General features: G+C 45.5%; 1 protein-coding gene across 1 annotated transcript in view; it reads right to left on the minus strand.

Moving 5' to 3' along the window:
• The window catches only part of IBTK (inhibitor of Bruton tyrosine kinase), a 164,125-nt gene extending 152,360 nt beyond the window's left edge, over positions 1-11,765 (minus strand). Inside the window, exon 1 of the mRNA XM_073626859.1 lies at positions 11,569-11,765. The gene's annotated coding sequence lies outside the window, so the exon portion shown is untranslated. The remainder of the gene's footprint in view (positions 1-11,568) is intronic.
• Positions 11,766-24,931: the final 13,166 nt, after the last annotated feature.

Below are 24,931 nucleotides of genomic sequence, written 5' to 3' on the forward strand. Positions count from 1 at the left end.
TCATATCACACCGGCCAATCAAGCAGCCAAAAACCGGCACCCAGAAGAAGCTGGGGAGAAGATGTTGGCACCAGTGAGGGACCTTGCAGGTGTCAGACTACTGAAGCAGAGCTTAGCTTTACATACTTTAGTTAAAACTCTTTCCATTATCTACCACGTACAGATTTGTTAGAGAGAACATTTACCACCCATAGAAGAAAAGAAAAAAAATTGACTTAAAATAAACTCCACAGATGGTATCAAGAATCCCAGAAGCTCTCTAGTAAACGTGTTGTCTCTCGCAACTCCGGCCACTCACACTATGTTTTAGCCAGAATCGTGCAGCTCTAGTATTAAGATAAAAAAACTTCTGCTTTACAACCCTTTTAAGCTTTGAAAATGAAAGCTAGAAGCAGATTGACTGTTGTGCACTGCTCTAGATGCTGCCTGTCATTTACATTTGGCCTTTTTGGATCTCGGGCAGAATTGCTGCGATTCTGCCCTCAATATGAAATCGCACAATGCACATTCGGGTGGCATTAATTTTCAATTGCACCTAAAACGCTGTGTGTTTTTGGCACAATAAATCCCACAGCACAACGCAATGCTTGAAGCTTGTTGGCCAAAAAGGCCAAGGGCTTCTTTTGCGCGATAATCCTTGCACATTGTGGTTTGCCCCAATAATTAGAGCAAAACTGCACAGCGTTTAGGTGTCATTGAAAAAGAATTTTGCGATTGCAATGCGATTTGAGATTGCGGAAAGAAACGCTGCGATTGTGCTTGAGATCCCAAAACACGAACTGAGAATGGAACCTTAGTAAATTCCCTCTCTGAGTGATCAGTTAAAGCATACCACTCACTACCATCGCCTTTATAATGGCCATATATGCTTTGATTAATGATTGAGTTCTATTTTCCAATAAACCTCTTCCAAAAGGAGCAATCAATCTATAGTCTGCAACCCTTTCAAAGTGGATGTAAACCCACTGCTCATCATCATAAACCAATGGAATCGATAGGCGGGTCTATTTTCTGGAGCTCGGTGGGCAGAGTCACGAGGTCACCAGACTCCCCGCCCACCTCTACACTCCCCTTGGCCACTCGAACCTCGTGCCTGGGAAGAGAAGCAGAACGCACTCACGGCCCCATCACTCCTGCGCATGTGCCGAATAATGCCTCCCGTCGGAAAATGTCTCTGAAGAAACGCGCATTCGCGCAGTGATCCTCAGATGCACTGACGGCAAGCATTGTAGAGTGCGGAAGGCATTATTCAATAGAACACAGGCATAGTGTTTGAGTGGGGCTCTGCGCTCTGTCATAGGTGGAGGGAGGGGAGTCTGGGCAGTGGTCCTTATCTAAATTGCAGAGACTCTCTCTCTTTCCTGCTCCTGCATGAGATAAGGAAATGAGATGTCAGTCACAGCAATGGGAGAAGTGGCTACACACATTGACCTGTGTGTTGTTTTTTATCTTACTGAAAAAAGAGAACAATAAATTGCTCACAGCTGGATTAACTCTTCGTGACAAGACAAGGCACAGATGACTTGACATGTAGAAGTCTTCAAAAAAAAAAAAATTGGGGTTTACATCCACTTTAACCACTTCCAGACCGCCCGCCGTTGTTATACATCGGTACTTTGACACTGAATACCGTTGTTATGGCAGCAGATAGCTGCCATAACCTCGGTATTTTTAAAAACTGCGGGCGGTCCGCTTTCAAATAAAAGTGGTCTCTGCAGCGGATTTTCCGCAAGATCACTTTTATCGGTGGCCGGAAAGGTGCCCACCCCCCTCCCGCCACGTCCCGGTTATCTCCGCCGCTTAACCGAACCGTCGGTAGCGGCGGAGACAATCCGGTCCTTTCCCCTCTGAGGCCGGAAGTCGAGTGAGGGAATGATGGCCCCCACTCGACTCCATACCACTGGATTACGGAAGCGATGTCAAACATCACTTCTGCCCTGTCTTAAAGGGAATTTTTTTTTTATTGGGGAAAAAAAAAGGAAATTTTTTTTTTTAATTGCATTTAAGTGTAGATGTGAGATCTGAGGTCTTTTTGACCCCAGATCTCACATTAAAGAGGTCCTTTCATGCTTTTTTTCTATTAAAAGGGATGTTTACATTCCTTGTAATAGGAATAAAAGTGATCCAAATTTTTTTTGAAAGGGACAGTGTAAAAATAAAAAAGAAAAATAAATAAGAAAAAAAAAATGTATAAAGCACCCTATCCCGACGTGCTCGCGCGCAGAAGCGAACGCATAAGTAAATGGTGTTTAAACCACATGTGAGATATTACCGCGATCGTTAGAGCAAGAGCAATAATTCTAGCAAAAGACCTCCTCTGTTACTCAAAACTGGTAACCTGTAGAAATTTTTAAACTTTGCCTATGGAGATTTTTAAGTGTCAAAGTTTGTTGCCATTCCACGAGCAAGCACAATTTTGAAGCGTGACATGTTTGGTACCAATTTACTCGGCGTAACATTATCTTTCATAATATTAAGAAAAAAAAAAACGGAGTTACTTACCGGTAACATCCTTTTCCATGAATCTTTCAGGACAGCACCATAGAGAGACACCGGCTCCTCCCCTCTTAGGAAACACCGCCTTCCAATTCAATATTTAAATCTCATCCTCCCAACGGCCCCTCAGTTCTTCACGAGTTCCTCCGGCCAGCTGGGGAGACACAAGAATACGTCATACAAATCTTTATCTTACCTGACGTTCTCATGCGATGAGTTCTCATAGACAATCAAAAACCTGGGTGGGTACTAGTGCTGTCCTGAAAGATTCCTGGAAAAGGATGTTACCGGTAAGTAACTCCGTTTTTCCCCATTCATCTTTCAGGACAGCACCATAGAGAGGATAAGCGAGCACCTTACCTTAGGGAGGGACTACTGCCTGCAGCACCTTACGCCCAAAGGCTTGGTCTTTGGCTGACAGCAGGTCCAATCTGTAATGCTTCACAAACGTGGAAAAACTGGACCACGTTGCTGCTCTACAGATCTGCTCCGGAGAAGCACCAGCCCACTCTGCTTGAGAAGTTGCCACTGCCCTGGTGGAATGTGCTTTAATACCCTCCGGGGGCTCCAAACCCCCGATTACATAGGCCTGGCTAATGGCCAACCTTAACCATCTGGCTATTGATCGTCTAGAGGCTTTGAACCCTTTCCTAGCCCCTGAAAACAATACAAAAAAAGAATCGGATTTCCTAAACTGTTTTGTACTATCTAAGTACTGAAGGACGCACCTTCTAACGTCCAGTTTGTGAAAAATATGCTCCTGTTCCCTCACAGGATTCGAACAGAAGGTAGGTAAAATAATTTCCTGGTCCCTATGAAAACTAGAGGCCACTTTTGGTAAAAAGGCCGGATCCGTTTTAAAAATCAAACGGTCCGGAAAAACCTGAAAAAAAGGCGCCCTAATAGAAAGGGCTTCGAGTTCACTTACTCTCCTTGCTGTGGTGATCGCCACCAAAAATACAGTTTTGAGGGTGATCAACTTCAAGGTACAGGATTCCAATGGCTCAAAAGGATCCCCTGTAAGAGACTGTAAAACTAAGGAAAGATCCCACACTGGGAATGGGGAACTTTTAACAGGCCTCTGTCTGCCTAAAGCTCTAAAAAACCTAGCTACCCAAGGATCTATAGCTAGTGGCTTTTCCAGGAAAACGCTTAGTGCCGATACTTGTCCTTTCAAGGTGCTAAGGGCTAATCCTTTGTCCGCTCCTGCCTGCAGAAACTCTAATACTGCTACAGAACTTCGTACATCGAAGGAGCTTTCTGTGCACCAACTGTTAAAGCGTTTCCACACCTTTAGGTAAATGGCTTGCGTCTCTCTTTTCCTGCAATTTAGGAGAGTTGTCACTAGCCGATCCGAGAAACCTTTGCCCTTTAGCAATTCTTCCTCAGTAGCCACGCTGCGAGGTTCCATCGCTCCACCTGAGGGCAACAGATTGGACCCTGAGAGAGAAGATCCTCCCGGATAGGCAGAATCCAGGGAGGCTCCACTGTCAGACTCTTCAAGAGGGAGAACCACGGCCTCCTTGGCCAGTGTGGTGCGATCAGAATGAGGGTTGTGTCTTCTGACCGAAATTTTCTCAGAACTGCTGGAATCATTACGGGAGGGGGGAAGGCATAACACTTTGAGAAACGCCAGCTCTGAGCTAGTGCATCCACCCCGGCTGCTCCGTCCCATCTGTTTAGGGAAAAGAACAGACGAGCTTTCGTATTCGCCTTTGAGGCGAAGAGATCCACGGAGGGGACCCCCCACTTCCGAGTAATCATCTCGAAGATGTCCTGGTTCAAGACCCAGTCGCCTTCCTTCAGCATTTTTCTGCTCAGAAAATCTGCTACGTGGTTCTGCTCCCCCTTCAGATGTATTGCAGAGAGAGAGAGAATGCTCCCTTCGGCCCACCTGAGGATGGATTCTGCCAGACCCCACAAGGATCTGCTCCTGGTTCCCCCTTGCCTGTTGATGTAGGCCACTGCTGATGAGTTGTCCGAACGGACCCTCACATGCTGCCCCAGGAGTTCTCTCTGAAAAGCTCTGAGAGCCAACTCTATTGCTCTCAGTTCCCTCCAGTTCGAGGACTTCTTTGCGTCTTCTTTTTCCCAGGTGCCTTGCATCATCTGGGAATCTAGGTGTGCTCCCCACCCTGTGCCGCTCGCATCGGTCGTAACCGTTCTGGACACTGGAAGAACCCACTCCAGGCCCTGTGAGAGATTGGACCCTTTCCTCCACCACCAGAGGGACCTTTTGACCTGACTTGGCACAGATATAAGGGAGTCCAGAGATGCTGGACTGTGGTCCCAGACACTCAGAATAAACAGCTGTAGGGGGCGAAAGTGCAGCCCTGCCCACTGAACTGCCGGAAGCGTGGAAGTCAGTAAGCCCAGTGCTGACATTGCTTTCCTTACTGAGATCTGACTGCTGCCCTGGAGCAGTAATATTGCTCTGTCCACCTTCTGGATTTTTTCTGCTGGAAGAAACACTTTTTGTTTTGTCGAATCCAGTACATAGCCCAGGAAGGTGACCTTTTGGGCCGGAACCAAACTGGATTTTTCCAGGTTCAAGAGCCATCCCAGGTTTTCTAAGCTGTCTCTTGCTACCTGAAGATCCTGGTACAACTGCTCCGGGGAAGGAGCAAACAGGAGTAGGTCGTCCAGGTACGCGACTACAGAGATGCCTCTGAGCCGCAAGAAAGCCAGGACCTCCACCATCACTTTGGTGAAGATGCGGGGGGAAGAGGATAGTCCAAAGGGGAGTGCTTTGAACTGTAGATGAAACGTTCCTTCCCCAGTTTTCACCGCCAGTCTGAGAAACCTCTGGTAACTTTCTGCGACTGGAATGTGCAGATAAGCGTCCTTTAAGTCTATTGACGCCATGAAGCAATTTGGGGGAAGAAGCGCTTTCACCGAATAGACAGAATCCATCCGGAATTTCCTGTAGGTAATTGAGACATTCAGAGGCTTCAGATTCATGATAAGCCTGAATTTTCCCGAAGGCTTGCGGACCACAAAAATGTGGGAGTAAAAAGCCTCTGCCTATCTCCTCTACAGGAACCCTCACTATCACCTCTTGTTCCTCTAACTCCTGTAGGGAGGATAGAAGAGCTGACGCTTTCTCTGCACACTTTGGCAGCTCGGTGACCAGAAGTCTGTGCTGAGGAGGTTCTGAGAACTCTAGCTGGTAACCTCTTCTTATGATCCCTAACACAAACTGGTTGGAGGTGATCATCTCCCATTGTGGGAGGAAGGCCCCCAATCTTCCTCCCACCGTGGTTACCCCGTCATTGGGTCTTCTTGGGCTGTTCAGGAGGGCGAAAAATCGCCCCTCCCCGCCCCTTGCCCTTCTGCCCCCAAGCTTTTTTCTGCCGCTCTCCTTTTGGGGTTTCAAACTTTCTCTGAGGGCGAAACTTTCTTTTAGCCTGCTCCCCAAACTTCTTTTTAATGGGAAAGGCCTTTTTCTTATCGGCTGTCCGGTCTAAAACGGTCTCTAAACCTGGGCCAAACAAGAGATCTCCTGTGAGGGGAATTCCACAGAGTTTAACTTTAGACGCGCTGTCTCCTTGCCACGTCTTAAGCCATAGGGCCCTTCGAGCCGAATTAGTGAGGGCTGAAGACCTTGCGGACATGCGCACTGATTCGGCGGAAGCGTCCGCAATATACGCTACACCCTTAAGTAGCATGGGAAAGGAAGCCAAAATAGTCTCTTTTGGCGTTCCTGCCTCAATATGCGCCTTTATCTGCGTAAGCCAATATTCCATATTGCGGGCCACTACTGTGACCGCCATGGCAGGCTTAAGGTTTCCCTGTGACGAATCCCAGGACTTCTTTAAGAGAGAGTCCATCCTTCTGTCCATGGGGTCTGCAAGAACCCCCATGTCCTCGAAGGCCAGATCTGTTTGCCTGGAAACCTGAGAAAAAGCAGCATCCAGCCTAGGGGTCTTATTCCAGACTAGAGACTCCCCTTCTGAAAAAGGAAACCTTCGCTTCAAAGCCCTTGAAAAGAAAGGTTTTCTCTCAGGATCTTTCCATTCATTCTTTATGGCCTCAACCAATACATCATGGACTGGGAAATCCTTCCTTTTTTGTTCCCCAAGACCTTTGTACATTTGGTCATGGAGCGATAACACCTTCTTTTCTTCCTGAATTCCCAAAGTGGTGTGAATAGCTCCCAAGAGCTCCTCCACTTCGTCCAGGGAAAGCTTATAGCGAGAGGTTTTTGTGGATTCCCCATCCACCTCCTCCACATCCGATTCCCTTTGAGAATCTGAAGCGGTGCTATCTGGCTCCTCCTCAATTTCCACTCTGGAGCCCCCTGGTCTCTCTCCACTAACAGAGGAAGTATCCACTGGGCTAGGTGTAACACTCTGCTGCACTGGTAAAGGACTGCTTTGGGCTTGCGGCAACTGGAAGCTAGAAAAGAGTGCCTTAAAGGACTGAAAGGTGCTAGAAAGCTCTTTGACGGATGCAGCAAGATCTGTACCCTGTTCTGCTGCCTGTTCCCTGACTAATCCATCAATGCACTCCTTGCAAAGTGCCTTGGTCCAGGATTCCCCCATACTAACTCTACAAGAGGGGCATTTTTTCTTTGAACCATGAGGCGACTTGCTTTTCTCTGTGGCTTTCTGAAAAAGAAAGAGAGAGAGTCGCCATAAATGCCCAATCCCACCAGTGCTTTTACAGAGGACCACCAGGAGTGCCCCCCCCAGGACCAACCACCACCAGGGTCCCAGACACACTCCCCTTCCCCCCGACCACCAGTGAGGGGAGAACACCCGTGAAGCTATCGGGATTTAGGTAAGGGAACACCACCCCAGGGTTCCACTTACCTTAGCATGGCTGGTGCTACTGTCTCCTGGAGCAGTTCTAGAGACCTCTGTCTCAGACATGTCCGCTGAGGATGGTGGTCGATCGTTTCCCCCGACAGCTGACTCTACAGCAAAGCAAGAGGGTCGCACCAGCCGAACGCTCGGTCCGTTTTCTTTCCCCGCGTCCGGAACCGGAAGACGCGGAATCGTCGGAAGTGCCCGCCCTCGCCGGAACTGACGTCACCCGTCATCCGACCCGGCCATAGAGCTTCAAACGCTGGCTGCTTGAACAAGCAGGACAGACTCAGGCACTTCCCACAGCGCCCCCCTGGGCAGAAGAAACACGGACCTCCTCAGCTGTTTCTTTCCCCAAGAGAGGCTGAGGCGCGCCAATTCAGTTTTAAAAACAGGTAAGTATGGCTTCCCCAGCCTTTACCTAACTGAACAAACAATAGTAGAGGGAAAGAGCTAGAGAGACCCGACTCCCCCTCTTCCTCACACAAAATCTTTGGCTTCAGTCTCCCTGACTGATCCGCCACGGTTCCCAAGCAGTGTCTCCCCACCGGAGGAAACACCTAAACTGAGGGGCCGTTGGGAGGATGAGATTTAAATATTGAATTGGAAGGCGGTGTTTCCTAAGAGGGGAGGAGCCGGTGTCTCTCTATGGTGCTGTCCTGAAAGATGAATGGGGAAAATTGGGCTAACTTTACTGTTTTTTTTATTCAAAACAGTGTATTAAGTATTGCAACGACCGCTATTTTATTCTCTAGGGTGTCTGAAAAAAATATATAACGTTTGGGGGTTCTAAGTAATTTTTTACCAAAAAAAATTATTTTAACTTGTAAACACCAAGTGTAAAAAATAGGCTAGTTTCTTAAGTGGTTAATCAATATGCCATGCACAGGTAAGTGGATTTGGTTCCATAGTTAAGATTCAATTATAATTTAGGTTTGTGAGTTATCAATCACATTTCTGTTTCCACCATGTAATCACAATCTTATCGATCAACATATGTTCCTTTTTATCAACAAAGTATCGCAGGGCTGCTGATGCAAAACAATTGATAATATTCTGCCCTGGCCAGGCCAATGGACTCATCAAGCCTGATCGAAACCGAGTCTATAACGATTGGAAGGCAGCTATTCAGTTATTTGCAAATTTGATAATCATGATCCCATGGTTGCACTCTTTGGACTCACTCCCCCAGACCCAGTGGACGGAAGGGAGGGGGAGTGGGAATCCTTTTAGCCCCACATATCACCTTTCAGGTACTTCACCCACCTCCCTCACTGTCACTTGCCTTATTTGAAGCACATTGCATTTGTCTTTTCTCTCTAGTTTCTCTAAGGATAGCTGTGATCTACCGGTCCCCTGGACCAGTATCAGCCTTTCTTGATGACTTCTCTGCCTGGCTTCCCTACTTTCTCTTTTCTGAAATCCCCACAATCATTCTCGGTGACTTCAACATCCTTGTTAATAGTAAAACTTCTGCTACTTCCAAACTCCTCAGTCTAACCTCCTCCTTTGACCTGAAGCAATGGATACACACTTCTACATACTCTGACGGAAACACCCTTGACCTTGTTTTCTCCCACTTATGCACTCCGTGCAAACTCTCCAACTATCCTAACTCTCTCTGACCACCACCATATTACTTTCTCTCTCTCCCTCCAACCGCCTAACAGTTACCCGTAGAAACTTTCGCCTCCTCAACCCTTCTCTTTTCTACTCTGCTACTGATCACATCTATGACAAAATCTCACCTTGTTCTGCCCCAACTTAGCCACTTCTGTCTACAACGCTTCGCTTTTAGCCTCCCTGGAAACACTGGCCCCCCTCACTACACACAGAATCAGGCCCCATCCCCTTCAAAGTTGGCAAACAGATGCCACTAGAAGTCTGAAAAAACATAGCCGCGCACTTGAGTGCCTGTGGCGTAGGACTAAGTCTCAGAAAGATTTCAAATATTATTAATCTGCTTGCTCTCGTCCTCCACTGCCTCCACCCACTAACTCACTCACTGCCCAGGAGATCTCCAATCACTTCAAACATAGGATTGATGCAATTCGTGAGGAGATCTCCACTGTACAGATGCCTTCTCCACCTAACACCCCATGTACACAGGTACAATCATTCCTTCATTCAACCCCACCACTATAGACGAGGTTGCTAAACTTTTCTCTAACATCCACCTTACCACTTGCCCCCTGGACCCTGTTCCCTCACAATTGCTACGCTCACCCTCTGGCTCTATTCTACACTCCCTAACTCAAATCTTCAATCTCTCCCTCTCTTCAGGCAGCTTCCCAAACTCTCTAAAACATGCATTAGTCACCCCCATTCTTAAAAAGCCCTCACTAGACCCCACCATTTTTAACAACCTATGCCCCATCTCCTTTCTCCCCTTTTTATCCAAACTCCTTAATTGTCTGGTCTACAACCGACTGAGTGACCACCTCACCAAGAATAACCTTCTTGAACCCCTTCAATCTGGATTCCGCCCTCAACACTCCATGGAAACTGCTCTCCTTAAACTCATAAACGATCCGCTAACAGCTAAATCCAATGGACTCTACTCCGTACTCCTACTCTTAGACCTCTCTGCTACCTTTGACACAGTGGACCATCCCCTCCTCAAAAAAAAAAAAAAAACTCCACGCCTTTGGTCTCCATGACTGTACTCTTCGCTGGTTCTCATTCTATTTATCTAACAGCAGCTTTAGTGTCACTTACAACTCTACTGCCTCCTCTCCCTTTCTCTGTCGGGGTCCACCAAGGTTCTGTTCTTGGACCTCTCCTATTCTCCATCTACACCTCTCATGGCTTCCAATATCATCTCTATGCTGACGAAACCCAAATCTATCTCTCTACCTCTCAGCTCACTCCTTCAGTCTCCTCACGTATCACTAATTTACTAATAGACATATCAGCCTGGATGTCACACCACTTCCTTAAACGTAATCTATCCAAAAGCTGAGCTCATGATTTTTCCTCCCCCAAGTGCATCTGCCCGTGATCTTTCTGTCAACATCAATAGCACTACTATCAGCCGTCCCCACATGCCAAGGTTCTAGGTGTAACCCTGGACTCTGAACTATCCTTTCGGCCCCACATCCAAACACTTTCTAAATCTTGCCATCTCAACCTCCGCAACATCTCCAAAATACACACCTTCCTAACCAATGACACAAAGCTCCTAGTTCACTCCCTGGTCATCTCTCGCCTCGACTAATGCAACTTACTCCTCACAGGATTACCTTTACACAGGCTATCCCCCCTTCAGTCCATCATGAATGCTGCTGCCAGGCTCATCCATCCCTCCAACCGCTCCGTGTCTGCTACCCCTCTCTGTCAATCCCTCCACTGGCTTCCGCTCACCCAACCAATTCAATTCAAAATTCTAATAACAATTTACAAAGCCATCCACGACTCGGCCCCCAGCTACATCACTAACCTAGTCTTAAAATACCAACCTACTTGTTCCCTTCATTCCTCCCAAGACCTCCTGCTCTCTAGTTCTCTCGTCACCTCCTCCCATGCTTGCCTACAGGACTTTTCCCGAGCCTCTCCAATCCTATGGAACTCCCTACCCCAATCTGTCAGACTATCTCCTACACTGCTTGCTTTTACCTACAATCCCTGAAAAGCCTTCTCTTCAGAGAAGCCTATCTGGCCCCCACCTAACAACTGTACTTTTACTTTCTCCATCAGATCATCCCCCGCAGCTATTACCTTTTGTATCACTTGCGCCCCCCCCCCCCAGATTGTAAGCTCTAATGAGCAGGGCCCTCTGATTCCTCCTGTATTGATTTGTATTGTAACTGTACTGTGTGCCCTCATGTTGTAAAGTGGTGCGCAAACTGTTGGCGCTATATAAATCTTGTATAATAATAATAATCACATAGATCTGATAACAAAATATAAATATATATATATATATATATATATATATATATATATAGCCACTTTTAGGTCTACCAACAACTATGTATTACAAGGGCCCTGCTTGATTATATATGGATTGAATATGATTGTATAAAGACACAGTACAGGCTGATTGCATCATGTATGCTGATCCTTCTAGAACACATTATCTGATCTTCCTGGCACTTGTCCTCCCTTCCTATGCCTGTGCAGTGACAGCAGTCATCATACACCTCCTATGGGGAAGTATGAGGGATCCAGCACAGCGCTATCCGCCCTGTGATGTGCCAGCTGTCAGTATACGTGTAGTAATAATGGCCGGGCTGCGTATTGGAGAAGGTAGACGGGCTCTCACCGGTCGCTAGTTGAAGACAGAAGAGCTGGGGACACACAGGGACACTACACACATTACAATCTTCATGACAACGACCCAACACCAGCCGGCTGCCTCAGCATGAACAACTCACTGGGAATAACACACAACCCTATTGGTGGGAGAAGTTCATCGAGCCGGAGGGAGCCATACAAAAAGTCCCACACCAATAGTAGAGCCCGAGGAATAACAAATCCCTTCCTATTGGCTACAGAACTCCACAACCCTCTTTTATGATTGGTAAGAAGCGACGTCAAACTTCAGCTTATTGCTTCCTGCAATCGCTGGCTACTTTCCAAGCGTAAGAACGCACAGCACGCCTTCCTGGTGGGTGACGTGTAGGAGAGGCGGGGGTTTACTGGGTCGTACTGTATTATAGGCGAACGTCTCTGTCAAAGGCTCCACGCGTGTTTTTATGTCCTATAGGTGGCGCTCGTATACCAGAATTCTGAATTACTGTAGAACGGTATTAGAACGTTAGTGTGGTCAGTAATATCGAGACGCCCTCTAGCGGCGAGCCCTGATTACAGCAGCATAGGTAGTCAGTAAGTGTGTACAATACACTGTATATCCCTTTGATGACTAAGCCTATTTTTGAAATTTGGTGTTTACAAGTTAAAATCCGTATTTTTTGCTAGAAAATTACATAGAACCCCCAAACATTATATATGTATTTTTAGCAGAGAATCTAGAGAATAAAATGGCAATTGTTGCAATATTTTATATCACACGGTATTTGTGTAGCGGTGTTTTAAACGCAAATTTTTGGGAAAAGGGACAATTTCACGAATTTTAAAAAATCCAAACAGTAAAGTTACCCCAATTTTTTTGTATAATGTGAAAGATGATGTTACGCCAAGTAAATAGATACCAAACATGTCACGCTTTATAATTGCACGGACTTGTGGAATGGCGACAAACTACGGTACCTAAGAATTTCCATAGGCGACGCTTTAAATTTTTTTTACAGTTACCAGGTTAGAGTTACAGAGGAGGTCTAGTGCTAGAATTATTGCTCTCGCTCTGCCGATTGCGACGATACCTCACATGTGTGATTTGAACACCGTTTACATATGCGGGCGCAACTTCCGTATGCGTTTTCTTTGCTGCGTGAGCTCGCAGGGACGGGGGCGCTTTAAAAAAGTTTTTTTTTCTTATTTATTTTATTTATTTTTATTTTTATAAAATGTCTTTTAAAAAAAAAATTTTTGATGACTTTTATTGCTGTCACAAGGAATGTAAACATCCCTTGTGACAGTAATAAGTGATGACAGGTACTCTTTATGGAGGGATCGGGGGTCTAAAAGACCCCCGATCCCTCCTTTGCACTTCACAGTATTCAGATCACCGAAAACGGCGATTCTGAATACTGTGTATCTTTTTAAAACCAGCGCCATTGGCAGCCGAGTAAATGGGAAGTGACGTCATGACGTCGCTTCCGCGTTTACAATGAGAAGGCTGGAACGAAGCCTCCCAACAGCTTCGTTCCAGCCTGCCCCCAGCCGCCGGAGGCACCGGATTGGTCACCGGGCCTCCTGATCGCACAGGAGGCCCGGTAAGAGCGGCGGGGGGGGGGACGTCCCGCTCTAAACAACGGTACCAGGATGATGCCTGCAGCTGAGGGCATCATCCCTGTATAACCCCGGAAAGCCGAGTACACACATCTGCGTACGCTCGGCGGGAAGGGGATATAGATTTCTTTCACCTACAATTAGACCCTGTTCATTTCTGCTGATCCTTTGTAAACCTAAAACAACAATTCACATTAAAGAGGAACTGCAGTCTGCTCACATAATTTGTAATAAAAACATATTTGCCATTCTGAAGCTTCCTTCCAACCGCTTTGCATATTATTTTATATACTGTGATTCTGTACTTGCCAAATATGCTGCAGAAATCTCCCTCCACTGAGTCTGGCTGCAACCATTTTAACTGTGGGCAGCTGAAGCTGCTGCCTGTTCACTTCCTGGATTTACACAAACACACAGAGGCCCACCTCCAGCTCTGCAGCTCTCATTGGCCCTCTTATGACTCATCCCCCCTCCCTTCCTGGCAAACTCTCAGGAGAGAGAGAGAGAGAGAGCTGTGTATGATGTCATAAGCCTAGGCTTTTTACCAGACAAGAAACAGGAAGTGGGCTGTATAAGGTATTTACTGGCAGAAAAAAAATGTTTTACTATTCAAAGTTAAAACAACAAGGGCAGAGGATTTAATGGATGGAAAGTTGAACAAAAATGACTGAAGGTCCGCTTTAAACTGGTTATAAACTCAAAAAGTTTTTAAACTTAAAGTATAAATAAAGGCAAAACTTTTTCTTTAACCGCTTCAGCCCTGGAAGGATTTGCCCCCTTTCTGACCAGAGCACTTTTTGTGATTCGGCACTGCGTCGCTTCAACTGACAATTGCGCGGTCGTGCGTCGTGGCTCCCAAACAAAATAGATGTCCTTTTTTCCCCACAAATAGAGATTTCTTTTGGTGGTATTTGATCACCTCTGCGGTTTTTATTTTTTGCGCTATAAACAAAAAAAGCGACAATTTTGAAAAAACGCATTATTTTTTACTTTTTGCTATAATAAATATCCCCAAAAAATATATAAAAAACATTTTTTTTTCTCAGTTTAGGCAGATATGTATTCTACATATTTTTGGTAAAAAAATCGCAATAAGCGTTTATTGATTGGTTTGCGCAAAAGTTATAGCATAGATTTCCCTCTATGACGTGATGTATTTCCCTGGCAAGTTAGGGGTATTCACCCTCGAACGTGCCCATCTTTGGTATAACCTGCTTGAGGGGTTTCACACATATAGATAAGAATATTTTATATTTTTTATTGCCTTCAACATTTGTTTCCATCTTCTACAATACAGTACAAAGTACCGGTTGTAATACACAAGCTCGACATTGATTGTTTGATCTGAGAAGTTGTTTTTTCATTGTACCTGTGACACATCTTTAAATAATAATTAAAAAAAAAAAAGTTATAGCGTCTACAAAATAGGGGATAGTTTTATGACATTTTTATTAATAATATTTTTTTTTTACTAGTAATGGCACAGATCAGCGATTTTTACTGTGATTGCGACATTATGGCGGACACATCGGACACTGTTGGCGCTATTTTGGGACCATTCACATTTATACAGCGATCCGTGCGATTAAAAATGCACTGATTACTGTGTAAATGTGACTGGCAGTGAAGGGGTTAACCACTAGGATGGGCTATGTGTGACACAACACTGATCACTGCTCCCGATTACAGGGAGCTGTGATCAGTGTCCTGTCACTAGGCAGAACGGGGAAATGCTTGTTTACATCAGCATTTCCCCGTTCTTCCTCTCTGTGAGACGATCGCGGGTATCTCTGTGGACATCGAGTCCACGGGACCCTCGGTCGTACTCACGGAGCTTTTGGCGGGCACGCGTGCGCGCCTGCTATACAGACCTTGCGAGATCACGTACAATAACGTGATTTCGCGCAGCGGAGGCAACCTGCCGCAGTAAAGCTGCGGCAGCTGGTCAACAAGCAGTTAATTTTGGATAGAGGGGAGAAGGATTAGAACACTTGACAGTTTTTATTGATGTCTGTGTCCCCGTTAAGGAGTTTCCACGTATTTGTCCTGCTTACCATTATTGTTGAAAGTGAAATGAAATCCTAAATTTTGGGTTGTCCATAGAAAAGTAATAGAAGGAAAATCTTCCAATGGGAACACAAGTTCTGGTGAGCTGGGGCCCCCCAAGAGATTCCCTTAATTTGAAGAGATTTTCTCTCTCTTCCTGTTTTGGTTATGGGGCAGGAAGTGAAGGGAAATCTCAACGAAACAGAGATGGCAAAAAAAAAAAAAAAAATCTGACAGGGATTATATAACACTCCCTTACTCTATCAAATATAAAAAAAAAAGTTTTGCCTATAGTTCTACTTTAACTAGTTGTTGACCAGCCGCTGTTGGTATATGGCGACAGGTTGGCTCTCCTGCGCAAATTGCCGTAGCTGTACGGCGGCTGCTTTAAAGGCAGTGCGACGCCGGAGCCGATGAACACTCCTCAGAGAGCCAGAACAGTGATTTGTCAATGTAAACAGACAGATCCTCATTCTGTCAGGGAAGTAGAGATAGATCTGCTGTTCTTAGTGATCAGGAACAGAGATCTGTCAGTGTACTCCCAGTCAGTCCACTCCCACCACATTTAGAAACACCTCCCTAGGACACATATAACCCCTTGATCACCCCCCTAGTGTTAACCCCTTCCCTGCCAATGACATTTATGCAGTAATCAGTAGCTCTTTTTAGCTCTGATCCCTTTATAAATATCACTGGTCCCAAAAAAGTGTCAAAATTGTCCGATCTGTCTGCCGCAATGGCACAGTCCTGATAAAAATTGCGGATCACCGCCATTACTAGTAAAGAAAAAAAATTAATAAATGTCATAAATCTATCCCCTATTTTTTGGCGCTATAACTTTTGCGCAAATCAATCAATATACGCTTATTGCGGGTTTTTTACCAAAAAACATGTAGAAGAATATATATTGACCTAAACTGATTAAGACAATTTTTTTTTTTTTTTGGGATATTTATTATAGCAAAAAGTAAAAAATATTGTTTTTTTTGTTCAAAATTGTCGGTCTTTTTTGTTTATAGTGCAAAAAATAAAAACCACAGAGGTGATCAAATACCAGCAAAGGAAAGGAGACAGGAGCTCTATTTGTGGGAAAACAAGTCCCTCAATTTTGTTTGGATAAAACGTCACGCGACCGCACAATTGTCAGTTAAAGTAACGCAGTGCCGTATCACAAAAAAATGACTTGGTCATTAAGGGGGAAAATCTTCCGCTCCATAAGTGGTAGCAAACTACTTTTTTTATTTTTACCTACAGTTAAGCTTATAATAAAGCTGCACCATTTAGAAGATGTTCTAGCGAGCAGCAGCATCACCGGCGTATGCGCTCTGAAGGAACAGCATAGCCATGTTGTTCCTTCAGAGCTGAGTGCTGCGCACGGCATGGTGGCGCAGGATTTACAGGGTTCAAACAGGCAGTGAGCAATAAATATGTCACTACTCTGCTGCCTTTCAAACATCCTCTGAAAAGCGATCCACTGTGGGATGGCAAGAGCTAGTGTAAACCAACCCTAAATAAAAAAAATTAAAAATGCAGTACAGTATATATACATGCGCATGCAAATTTGCAGAGATTGCGCTCCAACCCATCCATTTAGAAATGTATAGAATCGCAGCAACGTCAGGGTGTCAGAATTTGCATGCTGCAATCTGGTTACTAAAATATATTTCCTTTTTTTTTGTACACTGCGGGAGAAAAGCTCTGCAGATGTGTTTATAATGACTTTCCGCCCGGAAACATGTTTCAGCCCCCTGGAGAGGGCAGCCCTGGCTGTTGCAGTTCCAAACTTACTAGCCAAGCTATAAAGAACGAGTCAGGGACTCAGGAGTTAGTGGACTGGAGCCTCTCGCTTGGCAGACTAGTCGGACAGATGGTGTGTCTCTCTTTCTTTCTGATGATGATCACACTGTGTGTGTGAGAGACAGACAGACAGGCCAGCCCGGTGCCCGCACTGCAGGAGTCTCAGGCCCAGTCTCCGGTTCACCCAGTGAGAGAGTGACTCAATCAGTCTCAGTCTCAGATGGGCAGGCTGCAGCAGGACCAGAGGTCGGATTTGGAAATTCCCAGGCTGATGATTGATGGCTCATTATGAATGATTTATGTGTTGTGGGGGAGGGAGTCTCAGGTGGACCTGTGGTGCGCAGCAGTCATGATGTATTGTGTTAATGCATGCATTGTTGCCCTGGGCCTGGCCCTTGCTGCTGGGAAATTCTAAAATTAATAATTGTGGTGTGTGTGTGGGGCTGCAACTTGCAGGAGTGGGACTCAAAGATCAAGCATTTCTGAATTCAGTCTGTAGGGTGCTGATGTTATCATTCATCATTGTTGTGCAGAGGCTGAGGGCAGGCCCAGACAAAGCCCCCCCAGTGGTGGCCCTGACCTGTGAGTGCTGTGCTCCCTCCACAGTCCTGTCCACTCAGTGGAAGATGCATGCTTGCTGCACTTAGTAGTGCTAGTAAGTTTGGTTGCTGGCTGGGGAACCTGGGGACTGTCCATATGACCATCTCCTGTACCATGTCTGAAGTCTCTGACCATCTCCTGTACCATGTCTGCAGTCTCTGACCATCTCCTGTACCATGTCTGCAGTCTCTGACCATCTCCTGTACCATGTCTGCAGTCTCTGACCATCTCCTGTACTATGTCTGCAATCTCTGGCCGTCTCCTGTACTAGTCTCTGAGGGGGAGTCTGGAGAGGAGTCAAGAGTGGGAGCGCCGCCAGATTGGGGATCACAAGAGAAGTCAGACATGTGTGGACTGTGTAGTGGAGACTATCGGATAAAACCAGAGCCGCCAAGCTGGAGTTGCCTGACTGAGCCCTGCACGGTGCACCTGAGAGGAGGTCAGTCTGAGGAGGGGTCACTGATGTAAGGGAGGGGGGAGTGAACACAATGTAAGGGGGCACTGAAATAAAGGTTATCCCTTATATCAATAACCCCACCTTAGTGTATTTACTCTGCGGAAGGTAATCTCTGGTCACCAGAGTCCCCCCCCCTCTCTCATTAGAGTTCCCAATGTTCCCCTTTACATCCGAGTCTGCAGGATTTCCTCTTACAGTGCAAGACCTTGATGTAAAGCACAATGCTGCAGACCCTGATGTAAGTGGGAACTCTGATGTAAATGGGAGCGCAGAGCCCCCCTTACATCAGAGTTCCCCCTTAGATCATGATCTGTGGCATCGTCCTTTACATTAAGGTCCGCAGAGTTCTCCCTTGCACTGTAATGGGGAACTCTTTGCTGGCTGTGTTATATTAACATGACCTTCATATAAATAGAGAAATTCGGTTTTTGACTTTTGTTTAACTTAAACACATTGCTAATAGCACTAGCTATATGTTTATAGTTTAAATACTAAAAGTTGCACAGTTTAGTACCGAAAACAGCCAATTTAGGTACTTTTTTGAAGTGTCAGTAAAAAAATTGGCGTCGTTTGTAATTTTTAGGCATCTTGCCAGTAAATTTCACTTGGGGGGGTTGGCAACGCTGATTACCACCTCATGTGGCTGGGGCACTACAAATCCTGGCATGCCAAGCGATGAGAGGCAGCAGCAATATCATAGATCAGGCTGATTTAAAGATGAAAACTGCTGTTATATAGTGTGTATTTGTACAGTGTGTCTGTATACTGTATGATCATTATTTATTTGATTATTTATTTTGCTTGATGGTCTTAAAGCGAAGTTCCACCCAAAAGTGGTGAGAGAGGGCCCACACTGGCAGAAAAAGGCCTTGAGCCTGTTGGTGGTACCCTCCTAGAAGCTGAATTTGCTACAATGAAATGTGTGCACCCATTCCCACTTTATTTACACCACTGGTCTCTATGCATCACCCACCCATCACATACATGGTACATTCATGTGGTCAGCAGATCCATTCACCTACAGTAAAACTTGAATAGAAAACCATGAAAAGTTATGGAAAAGCTAGGAATGATTTCTCCACCTCTATGGAGATTGTGTATCTGGCCTGTGCCAACAGACATCCTAAATATTTACTGAATATTTAAAGTATGAATATATAGCCAGAAAACACAGATTCAAAGCATAGCTGATGTCTGACAAAAAGCCAGCATCTTAATCACCATGACTTACAAGATCATTGGAACATGACAATGCTCTCATTTCTTTTTTTATGGGTTTTTTTTTGTGACAATAATCAATCAACATCTAGTATTCTCCATCATTATAATGTTGTTGCAACAATACAAATGTATATTTGACCAGTGCTACATTATAATACAGCTTCTTTTTTTGATTCTGTAGCAGTTTTTGCTTTATGGGTCAATTTTTAAATAATAATAATATACAAAAATATAATCTACGTCTGTTACTTACAGTTTTGTGGTCCTTGGCTTATAGTTTCATTATTGTCAGTCACTGTTAAATTTACTTGTACACAAAAGTTTCAGACAGTACTGATAGGTGCCCATTTTATTCAAACATCACAGCCATGAGCCATGAAGTACAATTTTTCAGGCCTGGTGTGACATTTCTGAAGTGTTACTAGCAGTACCCCAGGACCTTTTTGCATGTTTATTTTTAGAATAATTGCACCAATTGAACTATAGGCACTTGTTGAGCAGCACTTGAACCTAATCAAGATGATATACCATGATCAGTAACAGATGAGTGCATATACAGTATGTTTCAGATTCATCCGTTTATTAACACCATGTTCTAACACCAGTGGCTTGCCAATTTCCTGGCAATGGAAAACATAGTAGACACCCTCTTTAAATATTGGCAAGCAATAGATATACAGAGCCAAACCTCCATGTATTACTTTGCCATTCCCAGAAAAAAAAAAAACAAGACATTAATTCAACATTGCTTGAATAAACTTTTATTTGTTTCCCATTTATAGTACTTTTCCTTGCAAACTGGAAAACCCATTTCCCATTTATACTCATGTAGATCAAGCATTTGGACAGTGGCGGCTGGTACTCAATATTTGGGGGGCGGCAAACAAACCTGCAGGGCTGCTGCTCCTCAGTCCAGCTTGCTGAGGGAAGAGCCGGGGCCGTTGCTTCTCCTCCCGGCTGAACAGGAAGTGGGTCCTGAGACCCGATTGCCCGGCAGTCCTAAGACTCCCTGGCTAATCGGGTTTCAGGTCCCGCTTCCTGATTGACCAGGAGGAGAATCAGGAAGACAATAGCGAATATTAATTCGCTATTGTCACACAACTGGGTGGGCTCAGGGCACAGGACCCACCTTTTTTAAGTCAATTAGAGCCTCAGGCTCTAATCATGTGCTTAAAAAAAAACAAAAAAAAACCATTGAAATCCATGCGTCTGGCACCCTGCATTTAGATTAGGGGCCGGGCGCACGGATTAGGGGGGCGGTGCCCCTACGCCCCTTATGGATGGGCCGCCACTGCATTTAGAGGATGGCATCACTAAGCAACAGCCATTCTATTACCACACTCAGAGCTACTCTACTGTTTCCAGCCAGCACTGAATCTTAGAATCCTCTGTGGTTTTTAAAGCTAGGCTACACAGAGGTGGCTCTCTAATTAGGCAAATTGGACAGTCGCCTAAGGCCTCGCCCTCCCAGGGGCCTCGCGGCTGCCTAGTTTGCCTAAAGAGCCGCCTCTGGCCATTCTCATACATCAGTCCTAGTACAGTCAGCGGAGCTAGGTGCCCCCCTCGTTCAGTGTACAGTCACTCCTCCTCCTCTCTGCTCTGTAACACCACGCCCCAACAGGGCACTGTCAAGTCTCCACTCCTGTCATTAAAACTCCACCGGAACTACAGCTGGCAGAGACACACACAGGGACTGACAACTGCCCGGCCCTGCCAGAAAATTCTGTCCATCCCTTGAGCCGATATCTTGTGCAAGGGTGCAGCTAGCACCTCAGCAGGATCGCTGAGTTCACCCTTCTTCTAGGGCGGGGCTTCCATGGTGGGGCTGGAGCCCATTCCAGTTTGCTGTCTGTGTGCAGCCGACTGACTTCTGAGCTGAGGATGCGCTGACTGAGCTGTAAGGGACAGAGCCTTGCTATGTGTGAGGTACATGGGCTTGGGGGGGTGTGCATGTGACTGGGGGATACATGTGACTGGGGGGCTGTGCATGTGACTGGGGAGTACATGTGACTGGGAAGGTACATGTGACTGGGGGGTTCATGTGACTGGGGGGTGTGCATCTGACTGGGTGGGGGTACATATGACTGGGGGGGTGCATGTGAATGGGGGGTGTGCATGTAACTGGGCAGTGTACATATGACTGGGGGTACATATGACTGGGGGTGTGTGCATGTGACTGGGTTGGGGTACATGTGACTGGAGGGGTGTGCATCTGACTGGGTGGGGATACATGTGACTGGGGGGTGTGCATGTGACTGGGGGTGTGTGCATGTAACTGGGGGGTGCACATGTGCCTTGTGTTTACAGTGCGGTCTGCTCAATCCTCTGCCAGTGTCCCAGTGTGCTCGCCTGTGATTGACAACCCGGGTCCCCCTGACCTGACTCCACCCCACCCTCATCCCCGGCCACCCAGGGCTCCACTGCGGTAGTCAAGAGTTCCCAGCTCAGTCCAGTGCCGATCCTCAGCCATGGTGGGCAAGGTACTCTTCATTCTGCTCTAGCACTGCTCATGATCGGCTTCTCTGCGGTTATCTCCCACCAGGAGCTCTTCCACTATGAGGAGTCCGAGGGGACCTACTGCTGCCCAACAGGGATGATGAGACCTCCGAGGTGGTGAAATTTCGCACAGCCCCTTCTCTTCTATGAGACCGAGTTCAAGGAGCACTATGTGAGTACAGCACTGAGAGAGACAGAACACTGAACCCAGCACTGAGAGAGACAGAGCACCGACACCAGCACTGAGAGAGACAGAGCATTAACACCAGAGCACTGAGAGAGACAGAGCACATTGACACCAGCGCTGAGAGTACACTGACACCAGCACTGAGAGCATGCCAGCACTGACACCAGCTTTGAAATAGAGGACACTGACACAAGTACTCTTAATATATGCAATTCATTTTTATTGCTTGAATTCTTCTTTCCCTTATGGATGTGAGTGGGGCCTCATGTCTAAGTTACGCCTAAGGCTTCACAAAGCTTAGAGCCGGCTCTGAGGCTACATTATGCTGAAAAAAGCTGAGCAGGACATGGGCAGGGGTCAGAAAAGTTTGAAAAGCTATAGTTGGTGGTGTGCATATACCATGGTTATTGCCACTTAGCATCAGAAGTAAAGAGTCTAATGCCCTGTACACACGGGCAGACTTTTTGGCAACAAAAGTCCGACAGTCTTTCCGACGGACTTTCAACGGACTTCCGACGGACTTTCGAATGAACAGACTTGCCTACACACGATCACACGAATTCGGTCCATCGGACCAGTCCAGTCGAAAAGCCCACTCGTGTGTACAGGGCGTAAGAGGAAGTGGGAAACCAAAGTTCCAGAAGACAAATGTGCAGATCTAACTTCCATATGTCTTTGCATTGCATTTATGCTTTCATCTTTCCAAAAGTACCTGTTGAAAGGGTGGCTTTTTAAATCTTTTGTTAGTTCATGAGACTAGGAGGTGAGAAATGGGCATATCTGGATTGGGCACATAGGTCCCCCACAGCCACTGTAGCACCCCCTGTATCTATGCCATTGTCCGTAAAGGCTAAGTTCACCTTTGTTCACATTTTTTTTTTGTTTTCTAAATCCCAGCTCCCCTATGTACCAATATAGCATTAATGTACTTTTTTGCAAAAATATCAAAGTTTCCATTAAATCTACAGACACTTACTTCACTTGTCCTCATCCATGTTTCCAAACGTATCCATTGCTTTTGCCTTACTTCCTGGTCAGGCTTTAGGTCATGACACAGGAAGGAGTTGACTAGCTGACCTCATTAGCACACGCCCTGCATCATCCACCCTCCTACCTACCCACCCATTCCCAGCTGCACATTTTTTAAATGAAATGCAATCAATTAGTGATCCCCCTTCTCGCTAAATACACAATATACAATCATATTGTACCTTATACACCTAAAATTACTAGTTGAGCTTTCAGTGCCATTATTTGTTAATGGCACACCAAACACAGAAGCAAACACACATTTTGCCATGTGAAAAAAATGGGTGGCAAATGCTGCAAAACGCACAGTAAAAAACACGCAACCCACAAAATGCCAAAATGTCCCATAAGCCACATGAAGTGCAGCCAATTGAAATCAGCAGGCTGCCCTATGCGTGTCAAAGGAAAGACGAGCAACAAAAACGTTCGCTCCCACTATACTAGATGTGAATGGGGCCTGAAAGTGAAATTGGTGCATTACTACAAGAACAATGAAGCTCCATTCACATCTGTGCGTTTCCTTGCATTTCAGAAATGCGCTGCACCAATAATCCCAGTAAAAAACGCACCAAGCTCCGCTCTCAAAAAAAAAGTTCTGAAGCTTCTTCTTTGGGGCAACTGTTGCGTGTAGGGCAGGTTCAGGTGGATGGGCTGCCCTATGTGTGATGAGTGAAAATGTTCCAAAACGCCCCCCACCTCTGTAAAAAAAAAAAAAAAAACGCATGTGGGAATGCAAGTTCCTGTTATGCAGAGATGTAAACGTGGCTTGACAGCTGAGTGTTTCTGTCCACTCCCTCCTATGTATTTGTATAAAGATGGCTATATACTATGGAATCTGATTGTATATTGTGTATTTAGTGAGAAGGGTGATCACTGATTGATTGCATTTCATTTAAAAAACGTGCAGCTGGGAATGGGTGGGTAGGTAGGTAGGAGGGTGGGTGATGCAGGGTGTGTGTGCTAATGAGGTCAGCTGGTCAACTCCTTCCTGTGTTATGACCTAAAGCCTGACCAGAAAGTAAGGCAAAAGCAATGGATACGTTTGGAAACATGGATGAGGACAAGTGAAGTAAGTTATTGTAGATTTAGTGGAAAGCTTTGATATTTTTACAAAAAAAGTACATTAATGCTATATGGGTACATAGGGGAGCTGGAATTTAGAAGAAAAAAGTGAACAAAGGTGAACTCATCCTTTAACATGAGTCTGGGAGTACTTTAATGGTCCTAAACCTGCTGTAGCAGTACAATAGGGCTCCTAGAGATGCCTGTCAATCAGTTGCACTACTAGTAAAAATCTAGCCATGTATTGTTAAAGTGTTACTAAAACCAGGACCCTGCATTCACTATATTTGGTCTCCCACAGTACAAAGAGCATGAAAATGCAATTATTTTTGTAAATATAAACTGCTAAATACCTTTTCTCATTAGCAGTATATAGCAGTCTTTGGACTTCTGACAGTGCACTGGTTAAAGTTTGCAGGATTTTTTATTCTCCTCTGACTATCCTATGAGGCTGCATGACCCCTGACCATCTGTCTGGACAGTGCTGATTGGACCTGTGCCAATCAGTTACACTCTCCTATTAAAAAACAAAAACAAAAAAAAAAGACTCTCTAGCAATACACACCAAACTGAGCATGTACAGAGTGCCTCCTATGGCTCTGTACTATCAGCAGATGGATTGGGGACTGTGGAAGAAGGGGAAGATCACAGAAGGCAGGATCAAACATCCTTTTTACACAATACACGGGATTACCCCTTAGATTCCACAGTGAGAATAACAAGCATTCTTTACTGCATACACAGACTGATTTTACTGTTGTGGGTTTAGTAACACTTTAACCTAAATATGTCCACTGAGGTCTAATGATGTGTTGGTGCTTTTATATCACAGTGAATAACTTTACCTGCAACAGAAGAGTGAGTGAAATCCATAATTAA

This window comes from Aquarana catesbeiana, linkage group LG04 (assembly GCF_042186555.1).
Source record: "Aquarana catesbeiana isolate 2022-GZ linkage group LG04, ASM4218655v1, whole genome shotgun sequence".
Taxonomy (NCBI): domain Eukaryota; kingdom Metazoa; phylum Chordata; class Amphibia; order Anura; family Ranidae; genus Aquarana; species Aquarana catesbeiana.